The following is an 18369-nucleotide window of genomic DNA, read 5'->3' on the forward strand; positions in this document are numbered from 1 at the left end:
TAATTAAAAATTCATTTAAGGGCTATGTGGATAAAGAAGGAATAAATGATTTTAAGAAATCATTTATTAAATTTGGTGGAGGATAGGTTAGGATTACGATTAAATTAGATTAATCTTAATTGAGTTTTAAGAAACTTAAGCATGTGGAGGATTTAAATAAATTGAATTTATTTAAAAGGGAACATATGATGTCACTATACATTAAATGAATATAACACATTAGAGGGGAGTATTTGAATTAAATTCAAAATACAATAAGGGAAGTGAACTTATTTAATTAAGTAGAGTTAATTAAATAAGTAGAAGAATATGAAAAAATACAATTAATTAATTAATAATTAATCATAATATCAAAGGAGATATAAAATTAATTAATATAGTGCTTTAGGACAATTTTAGGTGTCTACAAGATCTTATCAAATTCTCATAGTACTTGATGACTTCACTAGGTTTGTTGAAACTTTCAACAAATTCCTTTTCCCTTTTAAGATCATTCTTCAGTTGTCCATCCTGTAACTTCAGTGTTAATTCATGATTGACAATCATTAGTTGATTCATTGTATCAAGTTACATGCTAGAAATCTCTTGAACCTATGATCTCTTCTCTTCTATTATGTTGGTCAATATCCTTTTTTCATCTTCAATCATGACTTTGACTTCTTAAACTTTATTTTTCTTCTTGATCACCTCACATAGTAATACTGATTGGACTTCTTGTTCTATCTTAAGATTTATGACCTTTTCAGTTTGGGCATCATTCCTTTTCATCATATCTGCAACTATTGCATCATATTCACTTGATTTTCCATCTACAAACAATTCGGTAGTGTTTGTCTCTTTGTAGTGTGTGTCATTCTCTTCAATAGCTATATCTTTCCTTCTCTTTAGGGAGTGTTTTAAATCATTTCTTGCTTCATTCAGCTAATGTAGTTCAAGTTGTATTTCAATCATTTGGTTATCAATGACTTTTACCAACTTGTAAACTTCCATCTTCAAGATCATTCCTCAAAGATGCAAAGCTTTCCTTTCCAAAGAACTATGCTTTGATACCAATTGTTGGAAATACCATAGGGAAAGTAAACTCTGAGGGAGGGTGGGGGAGGGGTGAATCAGTCCTTCAAAACTTTAACCCATAAAATATTCACTGCACATCTATCTCATAATATTTATGTAAACTAAAATATCAAATTAAGCATATACACCCATACCATGAAAACAATAAGCATTCAACACATATATGACACAAGATATTTGGTTACCTAGAAACACTCCAATGAGAAGGTAAAACTAGGGCATGGATGACACTCATAAATCTTCACTACTGTAGTAATAAAGTGTATTCAATGTTTGATCATAAACTATGATCTACCTGTTGAAAGGTTTGCCCTGTTAAAGGCTTACAAGATTGTTAGATCTTACCCCATTAAAGGATTTTAACACCCTATTAGAAGTGTGCCTGATTTAAAGGACTTAAACTTACAATGAAGTAAGCACCCTATTAAAGGATTTACAATAGCTTGTTAGGACTACTTTATTAAGAGATTTAACTAATTCACCTGTTAAAATGTCTTAGCAATGATCCTGCGGTTAGCACTCTGCTACTAGATAACAAATCACCTCTTTACCTATATCATTGATCCTCTTTGATCAAATATATCAATTATGTCCTCTAATATCTTTCCTCTATTCTGCTCTAACTAATTCTGTAATTCTCTACTCTATCATAACTCCTTACAAATCCTTAGCCACCATGGATACACTATTTGCACATGCAAACTTCTCTCTTCACTCCTTCCATGCCTTTACAATATTTTAGGGTTTTTCCTCCTTAAGAAGACTTATATGACTTAGGGTTAGTTATGAATCAATGATTGTGATTTCCCCTTTTTGTCACTTAAAATATCCCTTCAATTGATTGGTTGCATGCAATACATAGGGATTCTCACCATTCCTTCAAAAATATCTTCTACAATTACAAAACAATCCTAAAGTTGGCTAAAAAATGGTTTACATAGTAGTTTGTGCCATTACAAACAACTATGTCAAAACTATCTTACTTGGCACTTGAAGTTTCAATGTTCGACATCCATTTTATCTTCAATGTTGTAACTCAAATTTTGAATGACTTGACATTCATTGATTTACTCAACATCTAAATCACTCGACATCATTTGTTTTCTCGACACTTGATTGACTCAACACTTACTACTTACTTGACATATACTAAATATCTCTCACTCAACACACACTATTTGATGACTTATGCTCGATATGCACAACTTGTTTTGCATGAACTAAGAAAATGACTTAAGTGTATTGTCACTAGTATGTCAAAACCAATATGAGATTAACAGAACATACATTCACAAAATTAACACACTTTGGCAAGAAAAACTACACTTAGAATGAGAGAACCGATAACATATATTATTACACCAAAATAATGGCCTGGAATAGTACATATTGCATCCATGTATTTAAAAGAAAACCTCTCCTCTTTTTGTGTTAGGAGTTAGAGCTCTTCTAATGAAAATATTATGATCAAAACTAATAAAATAAAGCTAATTACATAAAAATTGACTATCCAAATGGTGCTAAGTAGGTCTCTGCCCTTGTTTATATCAATTAATAGGTGCATGAACCTTTACATGTCTTAAAACAATAAAAGAATGAGAAGATAACAAGATAAAATTCATGAGATGATCTAGGAGCTCTAAAAATGGAAGCTTGACCTTCTCTAGGTGTCTCTGGGAGTTGAATTTCCATCAAAATGTCTTTTTGATGCATGGAATGCTTTAAATAGCAATTGGCAGTTAACTGTCGACGCACTGCTTCTTCTTCAAAACTATTGGCACACCTCTGAGAAAAGAACACCTTAGAAAAGTGAAACTTCAAAAAGTGCACCTTCACACCTACATACCTTAGAAAAACACACCTTCAAAAAGCACACCGATGCACCTTGATGATAGGATCCAAAAATTCTTCCAAGTGTCAAAACTTGATTTCTAGCATCTGGGTTTTCTTCCCCTTTATACCAAAATGATGTGTGGATTTTTCCCTTTGAGATTTTGGATGGTAGAGGTGATTACTTAAGGATAAAATGAGTCTAAATCTTCATACTTTATCCTCACTTTCCTTTGGAACTTCTTGGGCATTCCTTGGAATTTGAAAGTCATGATTTTGAGTGTGATCTTAGCTGCTATAGAAGAAAAGGAATCATGGTAATGCTTGGGACCTCGACGAGGCTCTAGATGTTTTACATATTCAACTTACACACCTTTAGAGATAATTCTTTCACCAAATCTTTAAATTGTGAACTTGTGCACCTTTGCACATGTGCACCTTTACACCTGCACACCTTCAAGGAAGTGCCCAGGGTGCTCAATTCAAGAAAAAATCAAATTTCTTAGTTTTGAAAATAGTTTATACATTTTTATCAAGTGGGGTTTTAGATCACTCTTGTGTACTTATTTGATATTTGTAATTATTTAGGCATATTTACACACCTATGCACTTTGCTCTTCAAAACTTTGTAAAATTGTACACTTGCACACCTTAGCATATTTCAGACTTTGGGCATCTTCAAGACTTTTTAGAATTGTGCACATTCAAACTTGCACACCTTCTAGAATCAATTCTTTCACCAAATCTTTAAATTTTACACCTATTGTCATGCCCACAATTACTAGTAAAAAACACACTAATTTTTTAAAAAAAAATAAACTATTGAGTTAAAGATATACTACATTGGATTAATCTAATATCAACATCTACTAACACAATTAATTAGTTTCCGTACCTTCAATCCCATAACATATTATAATAGATTTCATTCCTAACATATACAAGTAACTTTTAATAACATCATAATCCCTCAAAAATTTCATTTACTAAGATATTTACTATCACTTATCTTTAATAATACCCCATCCATTACATTACCCAAAAATTAACTACTACTGGATATACTTATTTAACTATTTTCCACTAATTTTCTTAACAACATATCTCAATTTATTCTCTTTCTACCAATAAGATTCTAACCTTTTCAAAAATAATATTATGTATTATGTATTACCATACATTGAATGACCTATATAGATTCAAAATGTTAACAATGTGTCAATTTTAATAAATTAATTTTATAAATATCATTCATTAACCAATCTAACCTAGTTGTTGTATAGTACTACTTAACACTCTTAAAATTTATACTCAAAACAAATAAAATATTTTAATTGTAACAATATATCATCCTACCAAGACCCCATATATACAATTATTAATCCCACCCTTTATCTATTCTAACCACTAACCACTAACCACTAAACACTTTCATCCACAACTAAAGCTTAAGCAATCAACACATTAATCTGCAAAAAAAGAAAGGCACTCTTAGCATTCCACTTCCCACTAACCTAAGAGCTACCCATTTACTTTATTATACTATGCCTAATACTCTTTTTAACCACTAAAGTACTATTAATTGTCATCTAATAGTTAACCAACCAACTCATATATATACATTAACTGACTTGATTCCTATCTTACATTATTCTTTTTCCCACCCCCCTAGAAATCTACACACTACACCCTTCCCAAATGACCTCAACTTAAGTGGGTGCCTATGAAGAGGGTCCCATCGTTAATATGGGCTACACATCTACCCAAGTGCCAAACTCAAGAAGATGGGGCAAGATCCTTAGCGTCTGTCATAAGCTAGACTTTGAAATGACTTTTCTTCCAATCATCACATGCTGCATAATCTAAAGAATAGAACTTGAGAGGGGACCACCTATCCCATTGACTTCCCTATGCTATGGTCATTATTACTTCCTTGGGAAGATGGGCGTCTGTCTTACTTTAACCTTTTTATGAGGATTTTCAACTTATTTCAATGTCTAAGCCTCTGTAACATATGGCACCACCTTTCATGGGATATTTGACTTGTTTGAAAGTTGTTAAATTTTTTATTATTTTTGGATATTGTTTATTTTTAAGATTAATATTGCATGAAAGGCCGCCCAGTACTAGGTGCTTTTCCTATGTCTTGTCATGGGCAGGTTTTTCAATGTTTATTCTATGTTGACTGAGCTCACGGGTTTCTTGCTCCCAATATCAAGATTTGAAGATGACATACTTTTATATCTATTATTACTATATATTGTTCAATCATTTTTATTTTTATTTTGTCTTGAGAATATGCTTCCTATTATTATATTGCTCTGTAATAGCAACTTGATGTGGGTTATTTCTCCTCTCCCATCAAATTTCTAGAGAATGAAATACACAGTTCCAGGTTTAACTTATTGTTCACCCATATTTGCATCTTAGTTGTTATTATTATTATTTATTTATTTTGACTCTTACTTAAGGTTTGGTGACATGGAAACTAAGCATAGCATTGAGTATTAGTGCCAATGCCAAAGGATGATTACGGCATCGAATATATTACTCTATTGAATTATACCAATATCCATTTGTGTTTTAAAACTTGAGAGTCAAATCTACTATCTTTTTACATGAGCAACGATGAGAGAATGCATCTTACTACTATTATTCAACATATAATTATTACTATTTCTAAACATGAAACTCTCTCACATATGACTAAGAAGATAATCAAGTATTCTAATTGAAACTAAGAACATAAAAATAGAGTCTTATAATGCAATAGTTATCAAAACCTTCTAATTACTTTCTTTCCTCCCATGAACTCATACCCCACAATAGTATATACAAAATGGAGATTTTTTTTTTTTTATAGCCCAATACAAAACAAAAGAACAGAAACTATACTTTTACAAATATAATATTTGATGCCATGAAAGACGATATCTCCTTCCAGACAAATGACATATCCCTTCTTCTCTACTATGCAATCATTCATTGCAACCATATGAACAATATGGAGAGTTCTCCATTGTAGTTACAAGCAAAATGACAAGTTTTTTCTTCATGAAACGTTCATGAGAGGATCATACCAAGCTTGCTTCCATTTCTCCCTTGGCAAAAAATTTGCATATGCAACACAAAAAAAGAGAAACAACAACAACCATGGGTGCTTTCCACCCAACCATAAGCCTCCAAAGAGACCACCCCCACGCTAGGGGAACAAGGCTCAAACCAGGTTTCACACATACATCCCAAAATTTTGCATGAAGACACAACACAAAACACAATCAACACCCTCCCATGGCTTGCACAATGATTCACCATTGGAATCATAAAACATTGGGTGAAGGTGGGCTCTTCAAGGAGGAGAAGCTCATAAATATCATATTGCCAATACATTTTGCCTCTCAAGGCCACCACAACATAAACAACATATTACCACTACATTACCTCTCAACGTCTTCAAAACAACCATCTTCTCCTCATCCACCAAACCTCCTTGTACCTCCCAAACAACAAGATTCATGGCCATGAAGGAGCCCATGCTCCATAATAACAACCTCATCATGAGGTAAAAACAAAATTTTCTTTCTCACCTACAATGTCAAGCCCAACTTATGCCCTTCACCCAAGGCTTCTCTACCCTCCCAAGGGTGAGTGAAGCCTTCACACCCATAATCACAATCAACACTCACATTAAAACAAGAACAATAGCAAAACAAATGAAGAACAACAAAACAAAACCAAGAAAGGATCTCCAAAGGCACAAAACACATTCACTTTCCATTCCAACAAAAACAAAACCAAGAAGGTGAATCAAGAAATTTACAGGAACGTCACACATTCTCACATTGTCACAATACATAATCAATGCTCATAATGCAACAAGAACACCACACTTTCACACAATACCCAAAAATCCATATCACAAGATTTACAATGCAAATGCATACTCTATTAATGAACTCTCACACTTGCAGATTTGTTTAACCATGCTAAAAGAAAGAAATGAGAAAGAAACAAGTTTTGAGACACCAACCTTGGTCCAAGCTATGGTAAGGATAGTTGTAGTAGAGCTCCCTTAATTTCCCTCCAAAACCTAACAGTCTCTAAAATTAGAGAGTGGGTAGACACCCACTAGTTTGGCCAAGACCCTCTAATAAAGCCTTCTCACTAACTTATTTTAGCAAAAACACTAAGCCACTACTTCTTACAAACTTGTCTCCTCTAACTTTTCTATTTTTGACTAAGTGGGAACATGGATATGACAACTTCAAATTCGAATTGATGGAAGAATGCATGGGTAAAGGGGCCCTCTAGGCTATCTAGGCACTCACATGGTCAAAAATAGGTTCCTAACTTGCTATACTATCATATGGGTAGCTTATTCTCTCATAAAAGACACTTTGGGACCACCTAATGACCCCTAAAAACCCTAGCCAAGTCCAAATTCGAATTTCCTTTGATTGAGACTCCTCATGGCATTTTTTTCTATGTGAGGTTAACTTGGGTTCTTCATCGGGGTTAGGTTTAGGTTAGGTTACTTCTTGACAACCCTGAATGGCATGGCATCTCCACAAGGACAACACAAGTGTCAAGTGGTACACACAAAATATCACATTACATTAAAAATGACTTATTTTACAATAATACATGAACTAGGTTACTATGCACACACACAATTCACATATACAAAAAAAAACACATTACAATGAGGTTTGAATCTTTTCCACTGATTCAACCTTGGCTATGTCATGTTTGTAGTAGTTTGAGCCTTAATTCCCCTTTAAACCCATGGTCAAATTCCTGCATACTAAACTCGAGTGTCAATAGTCCAAGAAAATCATATAAGCATATGTAAAATAAATCATTATCTCATTCAACATTAGGCTTGCATATATTTCATCATCTCAAATTAACTTTCCCTTTCTTACATATCACATTCGACATTTGAGTTCCATACTTCATTTCTTTTAATTCAATTACTTTTTCTAATAATTTCCTTGTAAAATGCTCAAAATACTATAACATCAAACATAACATGGTAAATTTAATATTTTGAATAACTTCATAGTCTTTTTTTTTTTTAATCATTGCAACAAGATGCTAAATTTCACAACTATTGAATCCCTAGGTATGCAGGTTAGGTCTCAATGCATAACAAAATTTATCTTTTAACTCTAATTTCAACTTTAAACATTACATTCTTACATCACAAGCATTTCTACCATTCATTTTATATTAAATCAATGTCAATAGCTTAAAATATGAATAGAATCATTAAATGCATCAATTAGGTCATAATATGCAGAGGTAATTGCGGATCATCAAAATGCAGATATCTAAATAACATAACCCTATAGTCTCAAAAGTGTATCAAAACATAGGATTAAAATCACTGTAATGCAATTATCTCATTGGTACTATGACGGATCGGGTGAGGCCTCACACCTATGCACCTTTTCACATGCACACCTTTGCACCTTTAGGGAAGTGTGCAAGGTGCTCAATTCATCAAAATACCAAAGTTCTCAATTTCAAAAATAATTTCTAATTTTTCTCAAATGAGGTCTGGGAGCATTCTAGTGAACTTATTTTTCCATTTTTGATGATTTATACCTTCTTTATACCCCAACTTGGTCATAAACTTGGACTCCTTTTGCTTCTTCTATGTGAAATCCCAAGGCAACTATTTTAAAAATGCACTTGTAGTACCTTGGTAATGTTTTTTGCTATGGATGGTGAGGATGTCATGATGAACTACACAAAAAATAAACATCAGTATACTAGGGCTAGGGGATAAAAATTACACTAACCAACTAGACTCCTAAACCTAGACTACAAAATTTCCACTCCATGAGACACCTTGGAAGATACCCTATTCTAACAAATGAACTTTTGTGAGCCAATTAAAAAAGGGGGGTCTCCATTTCCAAAATTAGAGAGGGTGTGTTTATTATGGAACCACAACTGAACCATATTTTCAAATCACTTGAAGGATAATCTAGAGAACACACAAGCTCAAGAAGCTATTACAAGTACTCTTTTTTATATTGTATATGTTGATGTAAAAGGTCATAGAACTACTTATGAGGTTTAAAATAAAATTGAACAAGCTTATGGTGGTGATAAGCACTTGCAAAAGGCTACAAAAAAGAATCTTATAGGTAAATATGATAACATGAATATGGTAGAAGGAGAAAAGATTTCTTGATATGGTGAAAGATTCAAAGATATTGTTGTTTCTATTAGAGGATCAAGATGTATCATGGAATAATTTGTGGTAATTAAAATGCTAAAAACTTTGTTCCCTAATTATGCCATTAGAGTGTTTGCAATTAATAAACTAAGAATAGTTGAGAAAGTGGTTGTTGATGGACTTATTGGTAAACTCACTACTTTGAGATTAAGAATTATGATAATAGTATTTCAAAGTTTGAAACTGAATTCAAGGCCTCTATGGTTAGTACTCCTTCAAGAAAAGTTAATTAAGTGATGTTTGAATCTAACAATTCATCTAGTCTTACCAAGGATATTAATTCTCTTTTGGAAGAAAAGAGAAGACAATGAGAACTTCAAGCATTAATAGCAAAGAGGTACCTAGAGGAACTAGTAAGTACAAAGGAAAGATAAATTTCATATGTTTCTTTCGTAAAAATATTGGTCACATCTCTACTAGGTGTCCTAATGTAGAATAACCAAAAGCTAAGGACACATATAAGAAGTACACTCATGATCTAGGGTACACGTGAGAAACTACTCCACAACCCTACCCAAGCAATGAAACCCTCTTGTATATGACAAGGTACAAAGAAAAAAGCCACAAGTCAAAATCCCTAAAGCCAAAATACAAGTTAAGTCCACAAGAAAGATAATGTAATACAAATACAAACATCAAACTCAATAGGAAATTTTGTTGAGAGCATGAATCCATCCATGTATATGAAATTCATAAAATAAAAGCATGCAGTAGTTGAAAACATTTTTGAACAATAAACTCCAATATTTAGAATACATCAAACTATCTAAACAATAATTTTGAGTGGTACACAAAATGAAGAAAACCAAAAAATGCTTGAAAATTAAACATCTTGCAAATCAATGAGATTAAAACCCACTTAAGATTGTATACCCAACATCATATAAATGAAATAAAAATCCATTTCCAAGGAGTTCATAAAATTTTGGAAACATAACAAGGCCAAAATCCAAAAAATTACATCACAAAGCAATGAAATGCAAATACCAATCCAACTAGGTGGAAGAATAAAACAAAAATATGGGGGAATATTAATTCTCAACTGACTAATCTATTACGACTAATTTCACTCAAAAAAATGAAGTTAAAAGAGAGTATTAAAAATCCCTACCTCTCATGGAAGGAAAAAACCAAAAAGAGGGGCAAAATTTTGAAGCTTGACAAAAATGATTGAAATCCTCGACAACATAGCAAAATCTCAAGATGAATCCAATGAGCTTCTCATCATGAAGATCTAATGTCCAACCCACACAATGAGAAAAATAACACTTTTCGACAAGAAGGATTGGAGAAAAATCTCAATTTCCATAAAAGCACAATGTGAGAAGTGAATGAAAAAATCACTTTCCAACATAATAAGCACTTTTAAAAATTGACCTATTAAATATTCTAACTGAATAAAAATAATAATTTTAAATCATAACCTTTCATGATGACTACATAGCTATAGATGCACATACATACTCACAAATCTAACACAATATGCAATATAAATTTGGATTTACCAACATGTACCAAAGGAAATAATTCAATAATTATACATGTCGCCCATACAAGGATGCATTAGATTGGTTTGCATGAACAAAGCTAATATGTCATGCTCCGTTTTAGGTACATAGACACAAATTCAAATCCTACAACTTAGGATGAATGTGTATTGTACATGGTCACTTAAACACACAAACATCAATATAAGTTGCTCATGGTAGTGGATATCCAACCACAAATTTTGTTCTAGTTGGAAGTCACTCATACCCCATGTCCCATGCCAATATACCATCATTAGTTTGTGCATATCATCCCAACTTGTTGAGCCATTTGTTTATACGTTTTGACATCTTCACGAGCCTACATAAGTCAAATTGGAGGTGACTATTAGATGTTTTGTATATTTGGATAGATTTTTCTTATATCTCCAAATTAATGCTTCCTTAAACACTTCACTTATCCTTGTTTATGGTAGGAGAAATCATTTTTATGGTGGGAGAAACCTCATTCTTTGGTATATTTATTCTTTGTAGGAGAAACCTCATTATTTGTGAATTTGTTGGAAATCTAGAGTGTAGAATGCAATAGAAAATAATTCAACCAAGACACAGGAGGTTAGAGGAATATAAAAATACTCTAAATAATCTTCAAAATACTCTTCAAAATGAATGAAAATTTTAAATAGAAATCACTTATCCAACTAGTTGTACAAGATGTTTCCAATAAGAAAATAGTTTACAAGAGTAGAACTTGAGTGGACACCAATTGGAGATCATAATGTTTGTCTATTGGACTTACATTTATTTGTCCCTCTCAAAAGAATCCCTCATTTTGTTAAAGGATAATATTTACTGGATGATAAATAAATGACATTTATATGTAAATCACATATAGAGTTCAACTTGAAAAATCCTACTAACCATGCTACAAAGATGTATCTAGGTTGGCCTCGATTAAATATAATACAAGGGAATATGATGTTGGAATTCTTTAGAAAAATTTGGGGGTGGGGGGGTGAACCAGTTATCCAAGGTCTAGATGAACTTTTCACAATTTAGTGAACCCATATCCATAAAATATTTTCATCATGCATGTGCATCCAATAGATTATGCAATCACTTAAACTTGTAGATTTCTGTCAAATCAATTTGCAGAAATGTAAACATGAAACATAATAGATTCAATAACACATTTGACACAATAATTTAATGTGGAAACCCAATTTGGGAAAAACCACTAGTAACATGCTACCCATTCTCACTCTTTTGAAGTGATGCCTTGTGAAAGGTCAACCTTGTTAAAGGTTACAATACACATTGTTTTTTATTAGGGAAAATAGGTTTTACAGGGATCCTAAAACCCAAAAGTTTTTACATAATATTTGAAATAATAATATTAAATAAAGTCTAGACCCTATGAAGCTACATATAAAAGCCAAAAAAAAAAAAAGGCCCGTGGCTAGGAAACAAAAGCCAGGAACAAAAGACTGGCCCATAACCATAAGACACAATAATACTTAACTAAATAAAGTATGAAGCAAAAAATAGACCACTAGCAATCACTATCTGGATCTTAATGATTTTTTGCTTCCTCATAGGAGCTCTAGATCTACGTGCCTACATGTTCCTGGTTCGAGTCATTGGTCCATTCCACCTAGCCCCTAGTCTCTTTCATCTCACCCTCAGTCTTTCTGAAGTTTGAGCTAGCCTTTTCACCCTTTTCCCCACTAATTCCTACACTTCTTAGTGATTCACCCAAACTATTGATGTTCTCATTCAGAGTGTCTAGGGTGTCAATCACCTAATTAACCAAGTTTTGGTTCAATATCTCCATCTTTTGCATCCTTTTCTCAACCTGCGAGATATGATGCTCCTGGCTAGTAAGGTGACACTGGTCACTGCTCATTATGTGGCCTTCCTCCAAGCTCCTTTTCTCCTTGAGTGCCTCAATCTTATGTTACAACCATTTGATAGAACAAAAATTGTCTATCATGTTGTCTTTGGCATTGTTGAGAAAATTGAGCCCTATTTCTCTTGCATTACTAGAAATTGCCACAAGAGCAGGGTCTATGAGCTCATTGTAGTGGTTTTTTCCTTCTATATCCTCCAAGACCTACAGATTCACTTTCTCCCTAACAATCTCCATCTTCACCTTTTGGGTGTTGAAATTTCTCCATGACCTCCTTCTGTCTTTCATAACTATTTACCCTATGTCTTCCACCACAGTATCCTCAATCTCCAAAGATGGAGAGATAGAAGGTAAGTGCCCCAAAGCCTATGGGGTCTAATCTTTTTTCTCTTTTGGCTACAGCTCCTCAGCCTTTCTCTTTTTGGGGTTTCATGATTGAATAGACATATCTTTTCCCATCTTCCCACTATCTTCCTCCTTTTTCTCTTCCTCTAATTCCATTTCCTCTTCCTCTTCATTATACTCCTCTTCCTCTTGTTTCATTATATTGGGGGTTAATCCCTAAGGGCTCTTTCTACTAAGAACAAAACTGGAGAGAGGAGGAATTTTATCCCCCCCCCCTTAGACTTCTTGCCTTTCAAGGAGGTGTTTTCCTCCTCCTCTGAGCCGAGACTTTGAACATCCTTAGATTCAAAGTAATTTGAACTATCTGTAGCCTTTGAATCATCCCTAGAGTGGCCTAAAGGTTTCCCCCTCATTTGATTCTTTAGATACTCATAAACTAATAGGAGAAAACCTTTATGTAGAGCTGGGTTTGTAGTGGGTTTTTTCTTAAAACCCTCTATGCCCTTACTCATCGAGGTAAACAAATAAAAGGGAAGAGAAATTTTTATGACATGCCTAAAATGATTCAATAGAACAAAATGGTGTATTTTGACCCTATCGAATCTAGTGTCCAAGGAAATGTATTTAATAACAACTCTTAAAACATACCTCCATAGCTTTTTAATCAACTCCATCTCATAGTATGTCTCAAACTTTACTAAACACTTATGTTCTTCTTCATCCTTAACAAAATATTTGACTACATTGGCAAACATTTTCTTATCCCTATAAAAATTTATCCCCTCCATGCGAATCTCCATGATCTGGGCTATCATTTTTGCATTGATTTGATAAGAAACCCCATCAATTTTAACACAACCATCCTTCTAGGTATTCACCATGAGTTTGGTGATCTCCTTATCATAGCCATGGAGTTTCTCAATATACCTCACTATCCCTCCCTTCTCTAGCTTATTCTAGACTTTGATTCTTTTCTTCCATTTTTTTGCCTCTATAGTTGGCTCCTTCCTGCTCCTCTCTCCAACCATCTTGAAATCTTGTTCAATAATCCTACACTCATAGACTTTAGCTTCCTACAATTTTTGAATCCCTAAAACCTTCTTACCTTTGGCAATATTAATGGGGATATGCAAATCAACCCATAAAATGTGCCACAAGTACACGAAATGATGGAGAGTAATTAACTTTCTATGATATTCATTAAAATCTTGTCTTATTTGCGTTGTGGCATAAATTTCCATAATTAATGCAATATTTCCTTCATACTTCCCTAGATACATTCCAGTGTTATGATATCTTTCATGGCCACTAGGAAGATATCATTGTTATGCCACATCATCATCATATTATTGACAATTGCCTCATTTGCAAACCAGTTGGTGGTTGAGTTGGCCTCTTTATACACATGGCTGACATGGACCTTTTTAAATTTGCCCAAGTTTTCTTGAATCTCCTCCATGAAATTTGTGATGGTCTAGGATGGCTTAGTGCAACCTTTTAAGCAATTTATTATATTTAAAGAGTCACCCTTCGACCAAAGGTTCTCGATTCCTATAGCCAAAGCTAGTTTTACAATATGACAAGTTGCCCTAGCTTCTACAAAATGATTTGTCTGGACCCCTAGGGGATGAGAAAAAGCCACGACTCCCTTGCCATGACAATTTCTGATAATTCCTCTACATCTGGTGGGGCCAAGATTCCCTTTCACTGCCCCGTTGAAGTTGGCTTTATGCCAATCTTTAGGGGGGAGAAGCCACTTAACTTATTGTCTTTTCCTCTCCCTATCCTTTTTCTTTACTATACTATTTCCTCCTTCTTCAATGTGTCCTCTCTTTCTAATGGAAAAATTCTCCTTCATGGTAGAAACTATTTTATCTACAATAACAAAAGCAAGGGTTTCCCTATCTCTAAAAATATGATTATTCCTCTCTTTCCATATTCCCCAACAGAAATGTGGAAGAGACCAAGGAATTATCATATGTATCTTCATTCCTTTATACATACTAGTCCATTGTGCAAAGAAATCTTGGACGTTGGCCGATTTACACCAATAGAGACCATAGTCCTTGGTTATAAGATCCCAAACCTTAGAGTAGTAAGGATAATTAATAAAAAGGTGGTTGGTTGTCTCCAAATAATTCTTGTAAAGACTACACCTATTAGGGATAAACCAAACCCTTTTAATCAAATTATCTAGGGTAAGAATTTTTTCTTGGAGAAGCAACTAGAAGAATATATTGATTTTCAAAGTAAGGCCAGTCATCCATGCTCTTACCTAGATAGGTTGCTCCATCATATTCCACAACAAGAAATAACTTGATGCAACTAAATATAATCCATTAGAATTGTCTCCCCATACAATTCCATCCCTCTTGTCATTAAGGATCATGGCATTCAAAATAGTCATCAAAGGTTTAAGATCCTAGGAAACTAACATAGGTCTTTCCATCCGTGGTCATCTCTATTATCACTAACTTTCTGACCATATCTACTAACACATGTTTCAGCCCATCTCTCAAAGTTAGGATGATCTATGAGGGGCCCCTGGCTTAACTAGTTGTCCTTCCAGAAATAGGTACTTTCCCCATTGCCAACTTTCCACTTTGCCTTTGATTTAGCCAAAGGTTTAGCTTTGAGGATCTTGTTCCAAATAAAAGATCCATGGGGAAGTTTAGCTTCTCTAAATAAGAAGCTGAGAGATTTCCTTCTCAAATACTTCTCCACCATGATATCCCTCCATTCTTCTAGACTTTGAAAAATGTGCCATAGCTGCTTCACTAATAAAGCATTGTTGAGATGTCTGATTTTTCTAATGCCAAGACCATCATAATGTTTAGGCAAACAAACTTTGTCCCATGCCACAAGATTATATCTCTTTTTTTCTTTAACCCTTGTCCACAAAAAGTCCCTCTAGATTTTCTCCATTATATCAACATGCTTAACCAGGATCTCAAAAAGTCTAAGGGCATAAGTTGGGAGATTTTGAAGAGTTCATTTCACCAAAGTACATTTACCTACTTCACTAAGGGTACCTCCTTTCCAACCAGCCAACTTCTTTCTAAATCTATCAATAATGCCATTCCAAAAAGAATTCAAAGGTTTAGACCCTAGAGGCATACCAAGGTAAGTAGCTAGAAGAGACCCCACTCCACATCCCAGCATGTGAACAATTTTCCTTTGCCACTCAATTGGGGTATTTACAAAAAAGATCGAGCTTTTATCCTAGTTTATGGCCTATCTTGAACCGCTCGTATAAGTATCTAGAAGACTCTTGAGAACCTTAGCCTCATGAACTTTGGCTTCCCCACCCAGGATTGTATCGTCCACAAATTGCTGATGGGTAAAGGTAATCTATTTGGACGTTGGCTTTATGCCATGCAAACTACACTCTTCTCTTTTCCTCAGGATTAACCTCCTAATACGCTCTGCCATTATAATGAATAGAATAGGGGATAAGGGATCACCCTATCTAAGCCCTCTCAAGGGGAAAAAGATAGTTCCATTGATTAAAATAGCCAGAGAGGGAGAAGAGACTAGCTGAAGAATAAGTTTACAAACTTGGGCATCAAAACCAAAGGCCTGGAGAACAACTTTCAAAAAACCCCAGTCTACCCTATCATAAGCTTTAGATAGATCTAGCTTGAGTAGAAATCCTTCCCTTTTCCCAGCTTCCAAAGAGTGAATAACTTCATGAACTGTCATAATAGAATCTAGGATTTGTCTCCTTGGGACAAAGCCAGTTTGTTGTGGAGAGATAATCAAGTAGAGCACACTGAGAATCCTAGTAGTCAAAACTTTTGAAATGATTTTATAGAAAGAATTACATAGACTTATAGGCTTGAACTTATCCATCATGTTAGCCCCTAGAACTTTTGGTATTAACACCAAAAAAGTAGCATTGACTTCATTCAAAAAGGTTTTTGGCCCCAAAAAATTCTTGTATTTCTTTACCCACATCCCCTTTGACCACCTCCCAATATTTCTAGAAGAAGAAAGTTGGAAATCCATCTAGCCCTAGAGCTTTTTCAGTAGGGAGAGATTGTAGAGCTTGATAAATTTCCTACAATGAGGGAATTTCCTTCAACATAAAATTGTGATGGTCTTGTAGAAAAGAAGGAATTGAAGACAAAATGTCCTCTTGGTCATTCTACGAAAGAGAAGAATCCTTGGAAAGGAGGCAAGAAAAGAAAAGCACTACTTCTTTTGGAATCTCATTCTCTTTTGTCAAGGAAACTTGCCTCCTCTTTATACTCAAAATCTTGTTGTAAGCATGATGTTTTAAGGTGGTCAAATAAAAAAACTTGGTATTCTAATCCCCCTCTTTAAGCCAATTGATTCTAGATCTTTGCCTCCAAAAGTACTCTTCTCTGCTAAATATATTGTGGAGGTCAGATAGGATAACCCTTTCTTCAATCCTACTATGTTCATTGTATCCTTCCTGTTGAATCCTTTCCTAGACCTTTTGAAGCTGATATTTCTTCTCATCCTTCTCCTAAAAGATGTGCACAAAATCCATCTTATTCTAGACTTTGATGTTTCTTTTCACATTTTTCAATTTTTGAGCAATCCTAAACATTGATGTACCTTCCACCTCTATATTCCACCAAGAGGAAATTAGCTTCCAAATCTAGATGGGAAGTCCACATCTTCTCAAAATGGAAAGGGAAATTCCTTTTGACCATCAAAGGACTGAATGAAAGTGATATGGGTGAGTGATCTGACCCAGCCCTAGGAAGAAGAGAAAGTCTACACATATGGGTTTGGATCTAGTCTGGGGAAATGAGAGCACTGTCCAAGCGAACCTGGATGCAATCCTCTCTAGTTCTCTTATTAGACCAAGTGAAACGTCCCTCAAAATATCAACATCCAAAAAAGCTAGACTATTAATAAAATTAAGGAGGTCTAATTTTCTTTCTTGATCCAGGGCCAACCCTCTTGATTTCTCCTCATCTCAAATAGAGGTGTTAAAATCCCCCATAATAACACCTTTTTAAATATTATTGTTGTGAATAACATTAAGCATCTTGTCCCAAAAAACCTTTCTTTCCCTTTTAGTATTAGGGGCATACACATTTATAATGAACTAGGATTCACCACTATACACATTGGAGGCCTTACAAAGAAGAGCATTACCTGCATTAAGAATAGTGGAGAACTAGTAGACCTTTTTTTCTAAAATGTGTTAGAAATCCCCTTGTAGCTCCTTCCAAATCTGTGGCTTTAGTATTCATATTGCTACTGAAAGATAATTTACCTGTTGTATCTTTTCTCATCTTTGTTTCTTGAAATAGTAAAAAATTAGGTCTTTGATCTCTTATCATGTTCTAGACTAACTCTTGTTTATGGGCACCATTTAGGCCCCTTATATTCCAAGATATGATCTTCATTTCTTTTTAACAAAACATTCCTTGATGGTTCTTTGGCTCCCATCTACCAAGTTCTTTCTGGCTTCTTCTTAAATTTCTTGACTCAAA

Source organism: Cupressus sempervirens, chromosome 2 (genome assembly GCF_028749045.1).
Source record: "Cupressus sempervirens isolate cs-2001-9-10 chromosome 2, ASM2874904v1, whole genome shotgun sequence".
Lineage (NCBI taxonomy): Eukaryota > Viridiplantae > Streptophyta > Pinopsida > Cupressales > Cupressaceae > Cupressus > Cupressus sempervirens.